The sequence below is a fragment of the Heterocephalus glaber genome, unplaced genomic scaffold (assembly GCF_053883595.1).
Source record: "Heterocephalus glaber isolate CG9 unplaced genomic scaffold, H.glaber_assembly_v1.0 deba00000071, whole genome shotgun sequence".
NCBI lineage: Eukaryota > Metazoa > Chordata > Mammalia > Rodentia > Bathyergidae > Heterocephalus > Heterocephalus glaber.
In genome coordinates, this window is record NW_028258137.1 from 19178442 (window position 1) to 19192629 (window position 14188).

General features: G+C 43.4%; 1 pseudogene; it reads right to left on the minus strand.

The window, feature by feature from the left end:
* Positions 1-1214: 1214 nt before the first annotated feature.
* LOC101701931 (cocaine esterase-like) lies at positions 1215-3397 on the minus strand (annotated as a pseudogene).
* Between the last annotated feature and the right edge of the window lie 10791 nt (positions 3398-14188).

Here is a 14188-nt window from a genome sequence, read left to right on the forward strand (position 1 = left end):
ATTCTTTTCATTCTCCTTATTTCCAATACAAATTCTCCTAATTGGTTCAAACCTTCCTTTTTCTGTGTTGTGAGAGCACGAGGTCGGTTTATACAGAATTAACTGTTTCAGTATTAGAGTTCTATTCAGGAAGTTGTGGCCTGGGCCAATGACTTTGTTTCCTTCTAAGGCTTTCAAATTTTCAGATCTTAAACCTAAGTCTTTGATCCATTTTGAATTGATTCTTGTAAACAATGAGAAATAAGGGGCTGGTTCAAATTTTCTACTTGTGGCTCTTCAGTTTTCTCAACAGTGTTTGTTATAGAGGCTGTCTTTTTCCCACCGTATGCTTTTGGCTTTCTTAGGAATCAGATGGATGTACAGTAGCTCTATGTGTCTGAGTCTTCTATTCAGTTCCACTGGTCTAGTTGTCTTTTTTTTTTTTTTTGGTACCAGAGATCGAACTCGGGTCCTTGAGCTTGCACAGCAGGTGGCGAAATCACTGAGCTAAATCCCCGGCCCTCTTATATTTTTCTATACTTCTTGACTTTGGGTATTCTCCACCCTACTCTTACATATTCATAATTTATCCCTGCTGTATTTTCAATTTGGAAGTGTGCATGCTTTTTCCTATTGTCCATTGTAATTATGGAGTGCCTATATATGAGATTTTAAGCAGATGATAATGAAGAAAGGTCACTACAAGGATGCTGGTGGCAGTCTGGGTACATTCTGCATAAAGTGGAAAGCCCCTAGTCCTCCTTCCTGGTTAATTTGTGGTTGCCTCTCTACTTAGGGTCTTTTTCCAATTGGCTGAGGGTACTTCACACCCTCACCCCACACCCCACTTCCTGTCTCCAGAGAGAGCAGCTTGTAGAAGCTCAACCTCAACCACCTACAGAAAAGAACCTTCTCCCACTGCCCGTGACTATCTGCCTATAACTTCACCCATAGTCGCATAGATCTCAGCTTTTGTTTGTGGCATGGTTACATGGCAAGAATCTGGGGGTGCCATGTCCACTGGAGCACAAACCCAGGAGCCTCACCATCTGTGTGGATATGCTCTGTAGAATAGCACATATGATCTCTCTGTCCATTCCTTCCTTGATGCCAGGGAAGCCCGGGACTTGGTGTTGGAGAAAGTACAGAGTTGAGTGTATCTATGTAATCCTAAGAACCTCTCTAACTGGGTTACACTTCCCACTGATTCTCACCGTGGTAAGGGTCCAGTCTTACTAATTATTGTTGACACTAGTGATGGTGGGGGCAGGTTGAAAATCAGCAGAGGCTAGCAGCTCCTGTGGGTGCTGGGGCAGGAAAGCCCCATCCACTACAGCTGTGATCTTGAAGGTCTGAAGCAGCATCAAAGGTCAATGATCAAGGTCAGGTCTCACACATATTCTCAGGCCCAATGAGTTACTTAATTCTTTTCTGACTCATCCCAGAATGCTCATGTCCAGCCTGATATAACTTCCACTAGGTTTAGAATATCTAGGTCTTCATTTCCCATCCAGAGATGTGAGGAAACCAAGCCATGGACATGAAGCAATTAGTCCAGAGCAATAGGGACTGTCTTTCCCACACACCATCTTCCCCCTTCTTCCATATCTGAGAACATTCAGCCTGACCTTGGTAATTGCCCACATTTCCTCTTCACTCTTGCCTTGCAGGCACCTCACCAGGGCCTCTAAGTCTACCTGCCCACAAGCAGACAGGTTGGTCACCATTTGTAAATGGATTGGGGAGGGCTAGCTCATTCTCTCAGGCAGGGAAAGGAGTGTGCTCCCAGAACATGTTGAGTCCAAACAGCCCTCAAATTTTCTAGGTGGATTGCTGCAGGTGTGAACTTGTTCCAACTTCCCTGCTACTCAGAGGGGCCATCCCACTTGCTGACATGGTTCAGCACATGATGTCTGCCCCAGGGTACAGCTTTGCCAGCCACAGAATATATTCAGCTTCTGTGAAGCAGGGAGTGTATAGATTCTGATCTTTGGGACCTTAACAATTACTGGGAAGGCAACTCTTTCCAAGGTATGTCAGTGTCCCTTGTTGTCCCCACTGAAGAGACAGCAAAGGTGCTGAAAGTGAGGTGAAAGGGAGGCAGTTTGGGCTGGAGTGGTTGAGGTGACTCACTGTTGATACATTCTCAGATGAGCTGGAGATGAGGCCAGAAGAATGGCCACCCCACTCTCCATAATGGCATCATGGAAAAGTCCTTGGAACAGGGGGACACTACATGTGAGGACACTCTTTTCCACCGGTAAACTCACCAAAAATGGTGACCCTGTTAGGGTTGCCCAGTACAGGGCAGCCACTTGGTCCAGGTAGCCTCAGTTACCAGAGACGTGCTGATCTCCACTGATAGAGGTGGCAGGGACAGGGATTATGGGCTGGTCCGGGGTATACTCCTTCCACATTTCCCAGTTGAGCCCCATGCTTACCTGAAAAAGCCCAGGACATCCAGGAGGTACTGGATAGTGACCACCACCATAGTCTCAGAAGCTGCCAGAATGGATCCATCATACATGGAAGCCATGCCTACAATAGTGCACCATTGTGGATCCATACCATCACCTGTGAAAATCAAGACAGATACCATCTGGATCTCATCCAGCTCACATGCACCTGAACTACCCATAACTACCCATTGCTTTGACTCTGTGCAGCTACCTACATAGGCAGAAGTCAAGTAGGACTTCATCATCTGGGCCAAAAGTGATGGTCCCAACTTCAATTCAGTTGACGAGGACTCTCAGACTTTACTATTTATCCCACGAATGCATGGCTGGCTCAATTACTCTCAATGGAAATGAGAAATGGAAAAGAAAGAGATTTTCTAAATGGAAAGGGACTTTCTAAATGGAAAGAAAGGGATTTTCCTTTGTCTGTCCCACTTGAATATTAAGCAAAAATGTTATCTAATATCATTGGCACAACAGATAAACCATGGTTGAAGTCTTGGGTGATCTAAAGCTATTGCTCTTGGGCATCCAAGGATGCTCCTACCACAAATTTCTGATCTCTGGCCACAGCTAGGGGCTCATGATCCAATACCCAGGGGCCAGTTACCCACTCTGGTGACAAGCCTTTCTTGAAACAATTTGAGAGATTCATCTCATCAGGGTCTACACTGTAGCAGGAACCAAGCTGATCCTGTTACTCCTAATCTTTTTCTCCTTCTGGTGTGTGTTTATGTTTGTGTGTTGCTCAGTCTTTTACCAGGAGCCTTGCACTTGCCAGGCAAGTGAGCCAGATCCCCAGCCCACTTCCTGTCCTGGAGAAGAAATGTCTTCCCATCCCCTAGTCTGACACCCACAGGCAGTTTACAGCTCTCACCAGCATGGGCAGGAGTGTAGATGTTCAGGTGCAAGCAGTCCTCAGACGTGGGGATGTGAGGGATGGTCACATTTAACAGCATCCAAACGTGTACATTCCTTGTACCAGTCTTTTGCAGACACCTGGTGACAATGGTAATTAGTCCAGCTGTAAAGTGGTCAAAACCAGACTCTGGGTCCAGGCTTGGTTCTAACCACCCTCAGTGTCCTCTTCCGCACCCCCCACCCCCATGCCCTGCTCACACATAATCCTTCTCTCAAGTCCCTGTTCATCAGGGCACAGGTCGCAGACTCAGGGGAACGTTGAATGGAGCTCAGAATTCTAGGGAGGCCTCAGGTTTGATGAGGGTCTTGGATTTCACTCCTTCAGAAGCTGTGAAATCGTGCCTATTAGGTGCCTCTATGGGAACCATTGGCTGCAGGTGTTGACAGTCACCATTTATCTCTATATCCATTCAGTTCTGGATTAGAGGAGGAATCCCCACACAGGTGCTGCAAGTGGGAATGAAGTTTAGTTTCTCAGAAAGAATATTGGGATATACGCCATCCCAAGACTAGACTGTTAAGACAATAAGATGGAAAACACAGAAGAAATGGACAGATTCCTAGACACATATGAATTACCAAAGTTGAATGAAGAAGACCTAACGATTCTAAACAACCCAATATCAATCAATGAAATTGAAAGTGTAATTAAAAACTTACCAATCAAGAAAAGCCCGGGTCCTGATGGCTTCACTGCTGAATTCTATAAGATATTTAGAGAGGAACTACTGCCACTACTGTTTAAACTCTTCAATGAAATTGAAAGGGAAGCAATACTCCCAAAATCATTCCTGGAAGCAAACATCACCTTGATCCCCAAAGCAGAGAAAGACTCAACTGAAAAAGAGAACTATAGGCCAATCTCACTAATGAACATAGATGCAAAAATCCTCAATAAGATACTGGAAAACAGAATGCAGAAGATCATCAAGAGATCATACACCCTGACCAAGTGGGATTCATCCCAGGGATGCAGGGATGGTTCAATATATGAAAATCAATCAATGTAATACACTGTATCAATAGAGCCAGGGACAAAAATCATATGATCATCTCAATAGAGGCAGAAAAAGCATTTGACAAAATCCAACATGCATTTATGATAAAAACCCTACAAAAAATTGGAATAGATGGTCTCTACCTCAATCTGATAAAAGCCATCTATGAAAAACCAACAGCCAATATCATACTAAATGGTCAAAAACTGAAACCCTTCACACTAAAATCAGGAACAAGACAAGGATGTCCACTATCACCACTCCTGTTCAATATAGTTTTGGAAACATTAGCCACAGCAATTAGATAAGAGAAATAAATAAAAGGAATAAAGATAGGAAATGGAGAAGTCAAATTGTCATTATTTGCAGATGACATGATACTCTACATAGAAGACCCCAAGAACTCCACCAAAAGTCTTCTAGACTTAATAACCAAATTCAGTAAAGTATCTGGATACAAGGTCAATGCACAAAAATCAATAGCTTTCCTCTACACAAACAACAGTCACTGAGAGAGAAATAGGGCAAACAATTCCTTTCACAATAGCACCCAAAAAACTGAAATACCTAGGAATCAACCTAACAAAAGAAATCAAAGATCTCTTCTCTGAAAACAATACCACTTTGAAAAAAGATAGTGAAGGGGATATCAGAAAATGGAAAGACATCTCTTGCTCCTTGTTAGGAAGGATCAACATAGTGAAAATGGCTATACTTCCAAAATTGCTATGTAGATTCAAAGCAATCCCAATTGAAATCCCAGCAGCATACTTCATAGACCTTGAGAAAACAATCCAAAAATTCATTTGGAACAAGAAGAGACCCAGAATAGCAAAAGCAATTCTAGGTAACAGAGACATGGCAGGGGGTATTACAACCCCCCAACTTGAAACTATACTGCAAAGCTACTGTGATAAAAACAGCATGGTACTGGCAAAGAAACAGACCTGAAGACCAGTGGAACTGATTAGAAGATGCAGAAACAACTCCAGACACACTCAGCCACCTCATCTTTGACAAAGGAGCCAAACACCCTTGCTGGAGGAAAGATGGTCTCTTTAATAAATGGTGCTGGAGAAGTTGGGTTTCAACTTGCCAAAGATTAAAACTAGACCTATACCTCTCACCATGCACTAATCTAAAATCGAAATGGATTAAAGATCTAAATGTAAAAACAGAAACACTGAACCGGCTGGAACAGAGGTTATGTAGAACTCTTCAAGACATTGGGGTAGGAAAAGACTTTATGAACAAAACCTCAGTTGCCTGTGAACTAGTACAAACAATCAACAAGTGGGATATCTTTTTACTAAAAAGCTTCTGCACAGCAAGAGAAACCACCAGCAGTGTGAAGAGACAACCCACAATGTGGGAATAAATTTTCACCAGCGGTCCTTCAGACAAAGGTCTACTATCTTGAATCTATAAAGAACTTAAAAAAACCAGACCTCCCAAATTTAAAGACCCAATCCAAAAATGGCCATCTGAAATGAACAGACATTTCTCACACAAAGAAGTAGACATGGCAAATAAACATATGAAAAAATGTTCAACATCACTGGTCATTCAAGAGATGCAAATGAAAATGAAGCTGAGATTCCACCTCACTCCAGAAAGAATGGCTGCTATCATGAAATCAACAACAACAAATGCTGGTGGGGCTGTGGGGAAAGAGGAACACTGCTCCACTGCTGGTGGAAGTGTAGATTGGTGCAACCACTGTGGAAATCAGTATGGAGATACCTCAAAGAACTAGGACTGGAAGTCCCATTTGACCCAGCTATTCCCCTGCTGGGTATCTTCCCCAAAGAATTAAAAGAATCATACCACAGTGATATATGTGCACCCATGTTCATAGCACCACAGTTTGTAATAGCTAAAACTTGGAAACAGCCCAAATGCCCATCAACTGGAGACTGGATAAAGAAAATGTGGTTTAAAGAAAAAAATAAAATGGAGTACTACTCAGCCATCAAAAATGAGAAATTAGAGACATTTATTGCTAAATGCATGCACATTGAGGCGATACTCTTAAGTGAAATAAACAGGACACATCTGTGTAAATACTGAATAGTTTCTCTAAGTGTGAGAAACTGAAAGTATAAATAAGGACTAAAAGGTATAATAGGTAATGTGAAATAGGAAGAAAAAGGGCAAAGAGGAAGGGGAAGTGGGAGGGGTAGGAGAAAGGAAAGAAGGGAATGGAATTAATATGAGAAAATGAAAAAATGGAAACAAAGTCTTTGTAAATAGGGAGGGATGGAGGGGTTGAAGGGAGGGCAGGGGAAGGGGGAAAAAATAAGAACCAAGAGAGTATGTAAAGTTGCATATCTCCAATGAGGAATGTCATTATATTGTATACCTAAAATGTACCAATAAAAGGATAAAAGAAAAGTCTAGACCGTTAGGGAAATTCGTCTCTCCCACAGAGTCTCCACTGGCTACAACTTTGGCTTGTTCCATGAGCAATGGGATCTGGCCCTGTCAGCAGGCACTGTGAGTCTGGAAGGTAGGGACTCCAAGGAGCCACCACTGCTGCCCTCCACAGACATCTGTAATATCTGTTGCTTTTGTCAAAGTTTCTCCAAAGTTCATAGGCCCAACCTCAGCCTCCCTCAGAGTCATCTCTTCTGGAGGCAGAGAAGACTTGGTATAACACAAATCTAGGGTGTAATGTGTCAGTGCTTCCTTTTTCAGGAGCTGGAGTTAGTGTCCTTAGGCTCTCAAGTCCAGAGCCAAATGCCTGTCAAAAATTTATCCAATCTTTGGAGCTTCAGTACACTTATACTTGGAATATGCTTACAGCAGAGAAAAACTGTCTGTGGGATTTTGATGAAAAAACTACAGCAGCCTGGGCCAGAATTCAAAGGTCCTGCTCCCACCCCAGCACCTTTATTTCCCCAGCTCCCCAGAGAGCTTACATGGCAGGGTAGGTATTCCTCATGCCACTCTAGGGCTCAGGAGCCTCAGGGGGTGCAAACTGAAGCAGTCCTACAAGTGGCTTGGCAAAGGGAATTCCCAGGAAAGTATGGATCCCCTATTGATACCATTCACATGGATGAGCCTTCCTGTAGCACGCTTGTGTGAGTAGTCTGGATGGGGCTGGCAGAGTCCTAGACTGTGAGCAGAGAGAAGCATATAAAGGTTGCGTGTGCCCAGTCAGCCACCTCCTACACTGAGGGTGTTTCTACATCCTTGCCATCCTCTGCTCCACATTGTCAAGGGACCCTGACTTGTTGTGGCTGTCACATTCACCTATCCAAACACTACCAACACTAGGCCTGACTCAGCCTATCTTGCATGACCCCTCAGGCTCCTTGGGGCTTAAAACCAACACTCAGCATCCAGTAAAGTTTCTCATACCCTAATGGGGTGAGAATGGCCTTTGTATTAACTGTGCAATGACTGAGGCACTGGGAGGTCTGTGGAAATCGACCAAAGTCTCCCATGACTGAAAAGTCTCCTGTCCTCAGGGATCTCACACTCAAGGTGGAATGACATAACAAAAGCATTCTTTTTGTTGAGAGTGATATGGTGAGGAGTACTAGAGAGAGATGCAAAGCTGTTACTGACCGTAAAAAGCCTGGCCTGCCAGAGGCTGAAAAGGAGGAAGCAGTTCACACTTACAGAAGGGTTGAGATGAACTCAATTGTCCAAATCCTGATAGTTGTTGAAAATAGATGATGGCCACATAGTATTTGTTGACTCTTCTCTCTATCTCAGACTATGCACCCCTGGGTCAGTCCTGTTCTTCTCAGTGCCTCGGGGTGCAAGGAGGTTCAGTTTAGGCCCAAGGTTCTCATGGTTCTTTCACGGTTATTTTAATGTCTACCAGCTGACACTTCCTAAACACTTCTCTCCTGCTCCCTCAGCTTCTTTCTCTGCAGAATGTGGCAGATCTGGGATAGATCCCATAAGGAAAGTTAAACACCTCAAAACATCTTGTGGAACTAGTGCTCCCCTCCCCCACATAGATCAGCATGTCTGATGACCCCTGGTACTGCTGAGGAAAGGGGAACAGCCACTTACAGGCACCAGACAGGGTAATTTGGTAACATCTTTCCAAGTTCAAAGACACACTCCTCTAACTGCCTACATATGATGCCTTGCCAGATGGTATCTCTGTCCATTTAATTTACTGTGACCATCAGGTACTGATGCCTGATGCTTGTTACAGCACGGGACAAAGCCTGCTGCAGTGTGTCTGCTGGGAGACTGGGTACATCCACAATGCTGCATCCTCAAAGAGAGAGCCCTCCCATATCAGGAAGTGGGAAAGCCCAGGACTACAAAGGACTCAGTTTGTGACTACTTAGGTGAAAACCAAGGAGGGGTGTGCTCCCTCACCTATTCTTAGGCACAATCTTGGACACCATGTGGAAGACTCAGTGACCTTGATAGTCCCTTTGAAGAAGCCAAAGGATGGGACAGAGGAGGGTGGACCCATCTCTGTGCCCTCTTATGGCTCCCCAATTGCACTGAATGAACATAAATCCAAGCCAAAGACTGTTTAAACAGGAGCTATAGGTGAGATTGGGCAGACTTTCCTGCATGGAAGTCCTGGTGACCTTCAAGAGTCCTGGTGATAAATAGCAGGTAAGAGAGGAAGCCTGGCAGGGTAGGCCATGGGAGTGAGGCAGTGAGGAGATCATCAGGTCCCACACCAGGAACCTTTGGGTGAGAGAGTCAAAGGGAGCAAACACACCTTGCATGCGGAGCCCTTCTGGCATCAGCTCCTGATGAGAGTCCTTATACTACCTGGTTGCCATAGAGCACATCACCTTTGCCCAGAAGCCAATCCATGTCTTTGGCCCAGATCAGGTGCCTAGGATACAGAGACCCAGTGGCCTCTCAGTTCAACTTTGGGATAAGGTGCTCAGGGGCTTCTGTGTCTCCCAAGACCTGTGATTTTGCTTGGGCATCTTTGGAGAGTGGTAGGGCAGTTTTATGGCCAAGGGGATATCACAATCAGAAACAAATGGCAGTAGAAAATTATTGCTATAATTGCCGTTACACCTAAAGGCCAGGAGGAGTTATAGCCACAACCATACATACAGAAAGGATATGTCCCAAATCGTAGCTCCTCTACCAGAAACTTCAGGCCTGCCAGTCCCGTGCTCCTTAGCAATCCTCATACTGGACTCCTCCTTGGTGTTGGACGCCCTCAGGCAACTGACCCTTTCTTTGCTTCAGGGGCCCATTTTAGGGGTTTGGTGGGGGGCATTTTGTGGACACAGTTTTCCCACACTGTCATCTGCTGCCTCCCTGTATCTCTTCCCTTCTCTCTCACATCACCCTCTCTGCCCCTGCAGTTTCTGGCTCTGGCACTGCCTACTTTGGCAGATGTGACCCTGGTACCTGTCATCTTCTGCAAGACTCTCACCTTGGCCTGGAACTAGAAGAATTAAAAGCCTGCAGGCCACAGTGCTCAGCAAGGTTGGAAGTCTGTCCAGTCACATGGTCAGTTTGTCTGTGTGTCCTGTGTTACTGGGGGTGCCCTCTGTTTCACCCACAGACAGCCTTGGTGCAATGTGGTACAGGTTAGAATTTGAACCCAGCTGCGGGGGGGGGGGGGACATTGGATGGGCCAGACAAGGTAGGTGCTGCTGGGGAGTGGCATTGATTGGGCACAGGTTCCAGGAACCAGTGCCAGCACGCAGGGCATGGCTGCCTCCCTTCTGCCTCAGGCCTTTTTAACATTGTTCTGGAAAATCATAGAAAGAAATGCACGGAGACTCAGAATTCGGGTAAAATAATAAAAGTTTTACTTGCAAGCAGGCGGGACCACCGGAAACTGGTCTGGTTAGTGTCTGCCCACTGTGTTCTTTGTTATTCACCTTTTATACTTTTGTTAGTCATTATCTCATCCCTAGTGGTCTTTATTAAGTAAATAAATTTCCAAATTCTGCTTAATGGTTAAACACAGGTGGTTTCTGTCACCGATTACAGTCCTAAACACATGACAGTTATGGCACATATATCATAAGTTTGTTCAGGGATTGCCACTTTGTTCTTCAGAGCTAAGATGTTTTCTATAGTGGAGCTACAGATCAAAGGAGCTATACAACCTTCACTTTAAACAACAAAAGCAAAGGGCTAAGGCAAGCTTTTAAAGGGATACACTACCTATTTTGCTTTCACAACTACTTTAATAGCTAATCTACTAAACTTATTTTAAAACTTTTCTCTATCAAAGGCAGCTTTGAGACACCAGGAACCCTCTCCTCAAACTTGGAGTCACTGAATCCACTGTCTTTGCAGTCACAGGCATGAGGGTAGCAGTCACCTGGAGGGAGCAAGAAGCTATAATTGGAGAACTTGGGAGCACTTCTCTAAGGAGGTTTCATCAGAGAACCCCTAGAGATGGGGAAGGCGAGCTACCTTTGATGGAGCTAAAGGGAACAGCTTGAACAAAGGCAGAGAGGTGAGGCTGTGCCCTTGATCCTGAGGGCTCCCTCTTTGCCTCCTGGACTCATAGTTGACTGGGTTCCCTTCAAGGTCCCTCATCCCCTCATAGTCCTGGTGTAAGGGTCTCTACCACCCTCCTCTCTTCCTATTCTTTCATGATGGTTTTATGTAAACGCACTAGAGACTCTGGCAGTACTCTCCCCTCCACTCATACTAGAGATTGAATCCAGGGCCATGGCTCTCACATCTTTTAAATTATTTATTGTGCTAAATTGCCTGGGCTGGACTGAAACTTGTGATCCTCTTGTCTGAGGCTCACAGAATGTTAAGATCACAGGTGTGTGCCAGCACATTTCTTAAGAATCCACCCTCTTCTCACTCCTACCTCTTACCTGTATCTTTCCTTGTCCCCACTTCTGCCAAAATGGAATTTACAGTTATTTATCCACTTGAGAAACATAGCTGAACCTGTTGATTCTACACTTGATCTTAACCAAAAGGCTGAGAGGCAATTGAAACTGTTGATTCTAGAGCTGATGATCCAGTAGGACTCTTCCTTTTTTTCCCCAGTAGTACTCTTCTTGGACTATGGTATTTCTGGCTTGGTAGATTCCAAACCATGGCGAATCCTTCCAGGATAGAGGGAAGAGTGCAAATGTCACCAGTGCCAGCCCAGCCAGACTACTGGAGGAAGTACACAGGCTCAACATCAGGTGATCTCTATTGTCCACTGACAACCAACCAGCCTTGGCCTCTTCATACAGCCCCCAGGGAGTGGCATCCCACAGTCCAATGTCCCTAGCATCTTTTCTCAGCCTTTTCATGGATTGAACATATTGCAGGTAAGTTGGAGTAACCAGTACACAAATGGGGACAGGATATCTTGCTTGAACTTCACCCAAATAGCAAGACATGTTGTTGATTCAGTGGCCTCTATGTAATACTGCTGGTCTAAGCCATGGTCCCAACCCTGCCTGAGCAGATGCTCTCATTGCCCATCATTCTCTTTATCTAATTAAAAGCTGTGTTCTGAGTGATGAGAGATCCCAGATTCTCCAAGCTCCAGATCACTGTACAAGCTCCTTCATGATAATGGGACAGCACAGTGCTTCTTCCTAATCCTGGAATTGCTTTCTATCACTGCTGGGGTGAACATCTCTATGTGTTCTGTCACTGAGTCACCATTTTACCAAAGCCCTGACATTGATGATGGCCCATCATCGACAATGTAGAATGAAGATTATCAGGAGCATTTCTTGGGGAAGAGTTTTGGACATTTACAATTTGTTGTGTTGTTATCCCTGCCTCCACATTATGAATTGATACAAAACTTTTATCTTTCATTGTCATTCTGACTTTAAGGAAGAACATGAGGTCCCACAATGTCAGATCCAGTAGATGAGGATACATCATAATGTTTTTGTTTGAGAGAAATTCCCAAAACATTTAAAAAAAGATTCAGGACAGCAGGGCAGCCCAAATATACACCCACAAAAGAGGACCTCCAGAACTGCTCCAGACAGTGGCAAGTGTGATAAGAATGTACTAAGCAAGTATTTTGAGAAGGAATAAATGGCAATGTCTTTTAATATAATCTATTTAAAAATTTTTATTTGCACACTTACTATATTTGTTGATCACACCTCATGTAGGACTCTAGAAATAGACAGACAAATAGGGAGATGTAAGCAGAGGTTAAAACTTCAGGAATCAGAGCAATGAGATACTTCTACAAATGGATTCAATAGAACATATTTAAGACCCATAGGTCCAACTGTTGATGAGGATATGTAGCAACTGGATTTCTCACATATGGTTGTCTGGAATGCAAATTGTGCAGTCATTATGGAAAACAGTTTGGCTTTTTCCTTAACAGGTGAACACACACTTGTAATATGACTCAGAAATTTCCCCCTCAGGTCTTTGCCCCAAAGGAAATGAGAGCATGTGTTCACACAAAGATGTGTCTGCAAACGTTCAGAGTTTAATTAAAAATAATCACATGTCCTGAGTTCAATCCCTGGTATTAAAAAAAAATCAGACAATTAAGTCACTCCTAAGTGCTTCACCTGGGGAGTGGGCATGAGTGTTGTCTCCCTACATGGAATGTTGCCCCACAATAAAAGGAAAGAAGTACAGCTTGAATCTCAAAAATGTTAGATGAACAGACAGAGCCAGTCACAATGATTTCTTTGATATGACATTAAAGCAAGAACAAAGTGTAGTAACAGAAAGCAGTTAGGAGTTTGGCAGGGAGCCTGGTGGAAGGCAGTGATAATGGTAAACACACTTGAGGAGAGTCTTTGAAGTAAAAGAAACATCCTGATACTTGATGTGGTAGTGGTTGGATGTCTCATCCTTTTACTCAAATCTGCCAAATTATGAGGCTATAATAGTTGAATTTGTTTGTATGTATATTATTCTACAATAAAGGTCTAAAAACTCCTAAAATGCTCAAAAATGTTCTGAAAACTCACTTTGGGAAGTATCCTGTGCATCTATAGTACTGAAAACATTATATGGACAGGTCTACAGCAGGAGCTCAGTAATCCTTTCAGAACCCAGTGGAAGTAGCATGCACCACACCTTGCGTCTTAAAAGGAACAAGGCCTTAATTACTAGTAACTCAGAGCTATAATATGATCCCAATTATTTTTGCAAATCAGCCTTAGAATACTGGCCATATAGCTGAAAGTCATACCAGACCTTACGTTTTCTAGATAAATTATTATTTGCTCACAAAGGCAAAATGCCAATTTCTGATTGATACATATGCAAATAATTTTTTGAGCTGCATGGAGGCTTCTTTGCTTAAAGTGTTAAGTCTTTATGATCCTTTTGAACCTAAGTTCTTTAAGATTTCTTACCAAAATTCATTAGATTCTTAATATATATTCACTTAATTGGTTTTTTCTCATTTAATCTGAGAAACAAGAAGATATTTGGCTTCTATCTGTATTTAGGTCCTTGGTTTAAAAAGAAAGAAAAACTCATATGTGAGTGATCTCTCCTCAGTTGAATAAATTTTCTATACTTTTGAGTTTGGGGACACTGAATATAGATCCATTGATTGTCCTTTCATTTCAATTTCTAGAATTTAACTCAACATTTTCTTTACTTCTGACTGGCATGATAGGCTTAGAAAAACAGTTGCTTATGAGAAAGTAAAAACAACCATTAACCACCATTTTTTGAACAGAATTGCATTTGAAACATGTATGAATATATATTATCATGTGGAAAAAAAAAAAAAGGAACAAGGCCTTTCACTTGAGGAACTCAAGTCAGCCCAGGCTTAACGTTACTCTTGTCTGCCAACTTGTGTTCAGGATGGACAAGGGCGGGATGTTCATCTTTTACCCAAGATGTCCAGAGGGTCTGTGGTTAAGTATAGTGGATGAAGGAAAAGGGATGATCCCCCTG